Here is an 8577-nt window from a genome sequence, read left to right on the forward strand (position 1 = left end):
GTCCCTTTTTTTCAAAGGCATGATTCCTATGTTATGATTCCATAAATGTTTCCATAACCGCCTTGCTTTCAAAAGCTCGAAGTTCATGACTCTTAAAGCCTCTTATGATGTTAAATGGAATATGTTCTATGATGATTGCGACGATGATGATGATTCTCTTCTTTTGAAACTCCGAAGCTATGATTTGAGGGCATTATGAGATTATTGAGCCATTCCCTAAATCCCTTAACCGTACTTATTGTTGATGGTCTCACCTCATGTTACTCGTTCCTTCGAGATGAGATATAGCGATGATAACGATTCTATTTTCAGTGCTACCTAAGTTCATGATTCTCAAGACTCCCGTGACATCGTCGATTTCATTTTACGAGGTTGATCCTTCAAGGAATGATATCGTGACAATGGTAATGCTAATGATGATGTTGATTTCATTTATGTATTTTTATGTGCATGTATGTATGTATGCATTGCATCCTATTGATAAGCTGGGGATAACATCGAGTCCCGAAAGGGCCGAGTAAGATAACATCGAGTCCCGAGAGGGCCGAGTAAGATAGCATCGAGTCCCGAAAGGGCCGAGTAAGATGACACCATGTAAGATGCTATATATATGTATATATATATATATATATCTATATATATATTACCGCGCCTTAACGGCCAGACGAGATATTATATATGGATATGTATGGAAAAGTCTTTTTTTAAAAAGCTGAGCATGCACGACATTAGCCTTAACAGGGCATTCAGAGGCACAGGCTGATCCCTTTTATGTTACTTATCCTCATTCGTTCATTATATTATTTTCCATGTTCAGTATCTCTTAATATGTTACCATTCATGCCTTACATACTCAGTACATTGTTCGTACTGACGTCCCTTCTTTTGGACGTTGCGTTTATGCCCGTAGGTATAGATAGATGAGACAAGGATCTTTCATAGTAGGACATGCCTTGTAAGGTTCTTATTGGTGAGCTCCATCTCTTCCGGAGCACCGCCGAGTCTATATATATATATATACATATATATATATATATATATATATATATATATATATATATATATATATATATATGTATAATTTTGTTCGGGATATATCGGGGCCCGTCCGACTTGTATACTTCGGTCACCATGATCATAGAGGCTTTGGCGGGTTCTTCGGTACTGACTTAGTCATAGTGTGACGATAGTAATGTTGGAATCCTGGGTCTAATGTACATATACTTATGCATGATATTATGTTCGTAATTAGCCTCTCGATCCTATTGTTTCCATTTGAGACACGAGGGATGTAAGTTATAAGTTGGTTCGCTCGATTTTCGTAAGGTGCCGGGTTCCAATCATGCCTTAGCAAGGGTGGGGTGTGACACACCCCCACCTTACCAACCACTACCCCGACCCTCATCCCACAACCACCCACCCCTCCACCACCCCCACCCACTAACCTCACCACCACCCAACCCCACCCTACAACCACTCACCCCTACCCTACCACCCGCTACCCTACCCTCATCCTACAACCACCCACCTCTCAACACCCCCACCCACCACCTACTTATCTTTTGAAGTTCCTATTTTATCCTTTACCCGAGTTTGATTGATATATATAAACTAATTTTCTAATTAAGAGTTAAGGGTATTTTAGTAAACTTAGAAGTTATTCTACAGTACCATACAGTTAAACCAAACAATACAAATGTTATTAAATCATAAAAAACGATACATTCTATCCAAACATTGTGTTTATAAATACAGTACAATACAATACAACACCATACTGTACCATACCATACTATACATTAATGAACCACGGGAAAAAATTATATATATATATATGTATATATACACACACACACACACACACATTAATGAACCACGGGAAACAATCATCCAAATAGGGTATTAAACTTATAATCTATATGTCACGACCCGACTACAGGCCATGACGGGTATCCGGGGCTAACCATTGAACACCGCTCATTCTGTTCCTCATCTATGCTTATTCATAATATATGCTCATAATCATAGAAAACTATTAGCATTGGAAACATATTTACTTTTATAAACATAAGCCCTTCGGCTATCAAAATAATATATGTACATGCATATACATAAAGACTATGAGACCATTCAACCCACACTGCGTATCTACGAGCCCCTACTAGAGTGCTAGACATATAGACGGGACAGGACCCCGTCGTGCCCAAAATATGAGTATATACATATATGTACCAAAAGAATAATCAATAGCACCTCCGGAATAAAGGAGGGCTCCTGTAAATCTGCTGGGGCTCCTATGTATCCGCACCGTCTCCCTGTCTACCTGTGGGCATGAACACAGCGTCCAAAGAAAACGGACGTCAGTACGAACATTGTACTGAGTATGTAAGGCATGAATGAAAGGAACATCATAGGGAAATCATAAGGCATAGATGGAGACATAACCTTTGTACGAATTCATTTTATACATATATCATACGTAGTATATCATAGGGATCATCATAGCACATACATCATCATACCATACATGCATCATCATACCAATCATACATCATCATATCTTTAACCCGCGTCTGGGTAACCCTCGTATGCAGTCCACTAGTGGTGTCATGCCCGGCCCTCTAGGCTTGGTGTAAACATAGTAGCCCGCCTTAACGGTGACATGCCTGGCCATTTAGGCACGGTGGAATCTCAAGCAGCTCGCCTTAGCGGTGACATGTCCGGCCAATTAGGCGCGGTGGAATCACATCATCATACATATCATAGACTTATCATTATCATTCATTTCATAGACATACCATGGCTTTATAACAACTTAACATCATTATATTTATCATTAAACATACCTTCGAACTTGAAAACAACTATAGCCATATTGGGGTGACATAAGGTCGTAACCCCCGATTACGTTATGGAGTAATCATGGTCGTTATATCTCACCTTGGAGGGACTATATTTTAAGGTGAGTGTGCATGAGGAAAACATCAATGAATCGTAGTCAACATCATTAACTTTGTAGATACATCCTATCGGAATCTCTAGAGTCTTTAGGCTTAAACTTATCATTATCACTATCGTACTAGTAGCGTATCTCTTATCTCATATGACTATTCATGAATATAGGCTCTTAGTCTTTCGAAATATAGGAAATCCATGAAGAAGGAGGAAAATCATGCATAGGATTCATGCCTTAGGAAGAAAAGTTGAGCCTTACATACCTTTGTCGTTTAACTACTCTATTGCTTGCTCGTTTTCCTTTAATGCTCACGTCTTTACCTTCAAGAGAGTTCGTATCGACATAGCTAAAAAATTTATAAGAACGTGCTTCTTAAAGCTAAAGAAAATTGGGCAGCGTTCCCTTTTCTTATACAACTTCCGCCATATTCCATATCAACTCCCAACATTCATAACATCAATCGTCATTCATTTACATTAGTCGCATTTCACAATTTTACTCCAATTCTCCATAATCATGACCAAAGTCCATTATCACGTTCTTTCGCATCCAATACTTATTCCATGTTCTAAATGTCATTTATAACGTATCTATAATCTCAACATATCCATTTTCATGATTCATTCCAACTACTACTCAATAATGATACTATTCACCCATTTATGACCCATTTTCTATACTCTTCTACAACTCAAGTGTTTCATCTTATCAATACTCCAAACAACATGGAAAGATCATGAAACTCACCTTAGATGATGGAGGAATAAGCCTTGAATGGTAATACACCTCTTGCACCAAAACCCTATTTCACCTTTCTTGGAATTTCTTGGTTTGGATGACTTTAGTGAGGTTTCATACACTTGATTCACTTCAATTCTTGTTATTGATATTTGATTCCCTTGGTTTTCTTGTGGATGAAATATGTGGAAGGTTCTAGAGGTCTTGAGAGGTTGAAGAAGGGTGTGGAAATGAAATAAATGAAGTGGGAACATCATTATATAATTGAACCAAGTTCAGCCCGTCGGGACTTCCACGGACTCTTCCACGGTCCGTGGAACCTTGTGTTGGCCGTGGTTCATGACCAGCCAGCCATCATCTTTGCTGGCAGTTCCACGGACCCTTCCACGGTCCGTGGAACATTCCATGGTCCGTGGAACATGGTCGTGGAACTCACAGTTCCACCGAAGTTGGTCCCGACGTCTCGTTTGATCTCCAATCCTTATGGAACCTTCTTAACACTTGTTTATCACTTCATTAGCAATCTAAGAGATGTTATAACTCTTCTCCAAAACATTATTAAAACATCATTAACTCGATACTCGAATTTTGCCCGGCACACAGCTTATAACTCGCTTTCCTTAATAACTTTCTTTCCTTAACTCGAATGTATTTGGAAATCTTAATTAGGACCATTAAAAACCATTTCTTACTTATACAAACTCTGTATACGTCATGCCCCTCGTTAGTCTATTCACTGTATACTAAGGGAAAATTTCCCAGGTGTAACATTCTTCCCCCCTTTTGGAACATTCGTCCTCGAATGTTGAATCATTAGGAATTCTAGAAAAATTTCGCCAGAGTCTCCCCTATAATATGGCACTACCATCCTGTCACAGCAACCCATAATAACATTGCCTCACAGGGCCACAACACAATAGCAATACAAATGTCACGACCCAACTAGGGCCGCGACGAGTACCCGGTACTTGTATCGGGCACCCCCGTATCGTACGTCTTATTCTTATCACTAAGTGGGCCGTATGAACACTAGCATTTTTTTTCTAACCACTATCGTTAATAGCATACACGTAAACAAGTAGTAGTAATCAACTGTACTGACATATTACACGGCGACAAGGACGACTAGGTTATGAAACATCTGACTGTACATATCTGTCTACGAGCCTCTAACAAGATATATGTAATTACAAGTAGCTGACTTTCTTTGTGTCTACATATATATACACAAAAGTAGTACCCGAACGAAGCTCCGAACAACCGGAGCGCCTCTCGATGTGCTGGTCGAAAGAGCTCTAGGAGTCGAACCCGTCAACTTTGTCTACCGTGTGGCATGAGACGCAGCCCCGAAGAAAAGGGGTCAGTACGAGCAGTGTACCGAGTATGTAAGCCATGACAATAATACAATGAAGCATGTCACATATGAGCAATAACAACATGTGGAACTATAGATCATACCACGAGAATAGAGGATAACATGTACCTGTAAGTGCCTCTCAGGCGGATGTCATGCTTGCTTTTTATATATATTTTTTTAAAACATTTCTTGTCATATACATATGAAAATAGAACAAGTCATAGCGCCGAAACACGTCGGCTCGCCCACATATGTCCCGCGTCCGGGCATCCCGCGTCCGGGATGGAATTACGCCAGCTGACCAGGTGGCAATGCGTCTATAGCGCAACATGTGTCCCTTTCCCACATTTCCCCATTTTCATATACATATCATATACATGTCATATACATATCATATAAACGCATGCATGAGAACCCAAAGAAAGTCATGTGTCTATCGGAGGGACGTAAGGTCGGTAGCCCCCGATTACCTTATGGAATAACCACGGTCGCTCCGTCTCACCTTGAAGGAACAATCATTATAAGGCGAGACCATCAATGAATAGCAACACCACGAGAAAACATAAAATAAGATTCTAAGGTTTCTATGAACGAAGTAATGGGAACCAATACGCACATACATCGAGACTCGAGTACCGACATAAAAACATGGTCATCATGTCCTATTGGGTCATCCACGAAGATTTCAAGGCATTCCGATTTCGTTTACAAAGGTTTTGGACGTTTGCACATCACTTTACCTTAAAGCATAAGTTATGGATTCAATTCTACTGAATGAAATAGGAATAAATTTAGGTATCGTTTCCGAGGGGTAGGACTTTTCCCGAGGGTCGAATTTCGACCTATAATAACTAAGACATGCCAAGAGAAGGAGAGGTGGCCTTTACATACCTTTTCCGCTTTGCACACGCCTCCAAACTTAGGCTTCAAATTCGCCAAAATCTACAATTTGGTCACAATTACCAAATGTTAATCTTAACCAATACTTGTTTATAAACAAAATTGGGCAGCATCTCCCCTATACGTATAACATCCCCGAGATTCATACTCGGCCAAAACAACAACAACCATACCAACAACAATATAACAACATCAACAATCGACTAAAAACGCATTCTAGCGCAAATAGTCTTATTTTCCAAGTAATGCAACAACTCCAAATCCAACTTTACACTTACAAACCAATATCAATATGTTCATATTCACATACTAATTTAATATCATTCAAACATAAATCAAGAGCATTCCAAGCTATATATCCAATATTCAACAATTCCATCAATTTCCATATTCAATCCAAAATTCTCATATATGCCACGAGACCATTTCAACGCATTTTCTACTTACTAACTCATCTCCAACAAGCCACTTATATTCATTTCAACTCTATTCAATTCTATTAAATGCAATTCAATACAATTCCATACAATTCAATATAATTCGACAACAACATATTTCCTTCTTTCAAATTCGATCACAACAACCCAATTTTCACTCCTCCAAACCATTAAATCCTTATTCTTACATCATGGAACCTACCATAACAACAATTGCCATTCTAAATAAAATCAATTCACCACACCCTACCACTACCTACTATTCGGCCAACCCTCCATATGCATGTTTTTCATGGATTTCCATATTCTCCATACATTACAACAACCAACACACAACACAACATAACACATACAACACATACACACACTCACGGCACCACACACACACTCCCATAACACATGAATTTCATCCATCTTTATGCACACAACGTACTCAAACATCCACAACATATAAGAAAAGAATTAAACCTTACCTCTTCCTCACTTCTTCACTTGACTCAAATTGGCAACTTGTATGAATATGAGTTCTTCTTGCTCCACAAATCACTTCACCTTACTAAGAACCCTTCAAGGTATTGTTTGGCTATGAAGAAACAAGTTGAACAATCTTTCCCTTTTTTTTTTCTTCTTCGGTCTTTTTTTTTTTTTTTTTTTTTTTTGCTCAAGGCCGAATAGCCATGTTCTTTTTTTTTTTTTTTTTTCTCTTTCTTGCTTTCTTGTCTCTTGAAAATTCTAGGGGAAATAAGATGAACAAGTCATCTTTCCTCCTATATATACTTAGTCCCTTCCAATGGCAATTAAACATATTGCCCCTATGCTTGGCTTAAGTTCATTTAGCTAAGTATTGGGAGTGGGGTCCACGGCCAAGTGGCCCCTTTTCTTGAAAATTCTAGCAAATTTCCTTTAATTCATGAAAAACATTTCCCTTAGTTCCAAATTTGCCCCTAGCCTTTCTCCATATTTCCATGAGTCATTTTGCGATATTCCCTTTTTACCCCTGGCCTTTCTTAATATTCCCACTTTAAAATTTTCCATAAGCAACTTGTATCACTTGCCTTGACTTACCCGAGGGTACAAAATACGGAATGTAACAACAAATTGGCCACACACAACCCATATGCATAAAAGAAAAGCACACATACCTTATAATCTCGATGTCTCATCATAGACCTCTTCTGGGGGCTGAAATAAATGCGGATATGTGGATTTCATCTTCTCTTCCACTTTCCAAGTCATCTCTTCTCGATTGTTATTTCGCCATAAGACTTTGACTGAAGCTACTTCCTTATTCCGAAGTCTCCGTACTTGCCTGTCTAATATGGCAATGGGCACTTCTTCATAGACTAGCTTTTCAGTGATTTGGACATCATTTATTGGCAGAATCTTTGTAGCATTTCCAACGCATTTGCGGAGCATTGAGACATGAAAAACTGGGTAGCTAGTTCAAGCTCTGAAGGCAAGTCCAATTCATACGCCACTTGACCCACCTTGCGATGATCCTATAGGGTCCAATGTATCAGGGACTTAGCTTTCCTTTCTTACCAAACCTCATCACCCCTTTTGGCGACTTTGGGCTATCAACAATCGATCTCGGATTATCTTGACTTTTTCTACAGCCTGCTGAATCAACTCGGGGCCTATTAATTGCACTTCTCCGACTTCAAACCATCAAATTGAAGATCTGCACTTCCTCCCATATAACGCTTCATACGGAGCCATTTGGATACTGGAATGGTAGCTATTGTTGTAGGCAAATTCGATTAGGGGTAATTGGTCATCCCAACTACCACCAAAATCTAGAACACATGCCCTTAGTATATCCTCCAAGGTCTGTATGGTACGCTCAGCTTGTCCATCAGTCTGCGGATAAAATGCCGTACTAAGCCTTACTTGAGTACCTAGACCTTCTTGAAAAGATTTCCAGAACTTGGCTATAAACTGTGCTCCTCTGTCTGTAATAATGGATATTGGGACGCCATGGAGTCTCACAATTTCCTTGATATACAACCTTGCATAATCTTCTGCTGAGTATGTAGTTCTAACTGGAAGAAAATGAGCTGCTTTCGTGAGTCTGTCCACGATTACCCATATAGAATCATACTTGCCTCGGGAACGGAGCAATCCTACAATAAAATCCATATTGATCACTTTCCATTTCCAAGTAGGAATTTCCATTACTTGCAATAATC

Source organism: Lycium ferocissimum, chromosome 3, assembly GCF_029784015.1.
Source record: "Lycium ferocissimum isolate CSIRO_LF1 chromosome 3, AGI_CSIRO_Lferr_CH_V1, whole genome shotgun sequence".
In the NCBI taxonomy this organism is placed as follows: Eukaryota; Viridiplantae; Streptophyta; class Magnoliopsida; order Solanales; family Solanaceae; genus Lycium; species Lycium ferocissimum.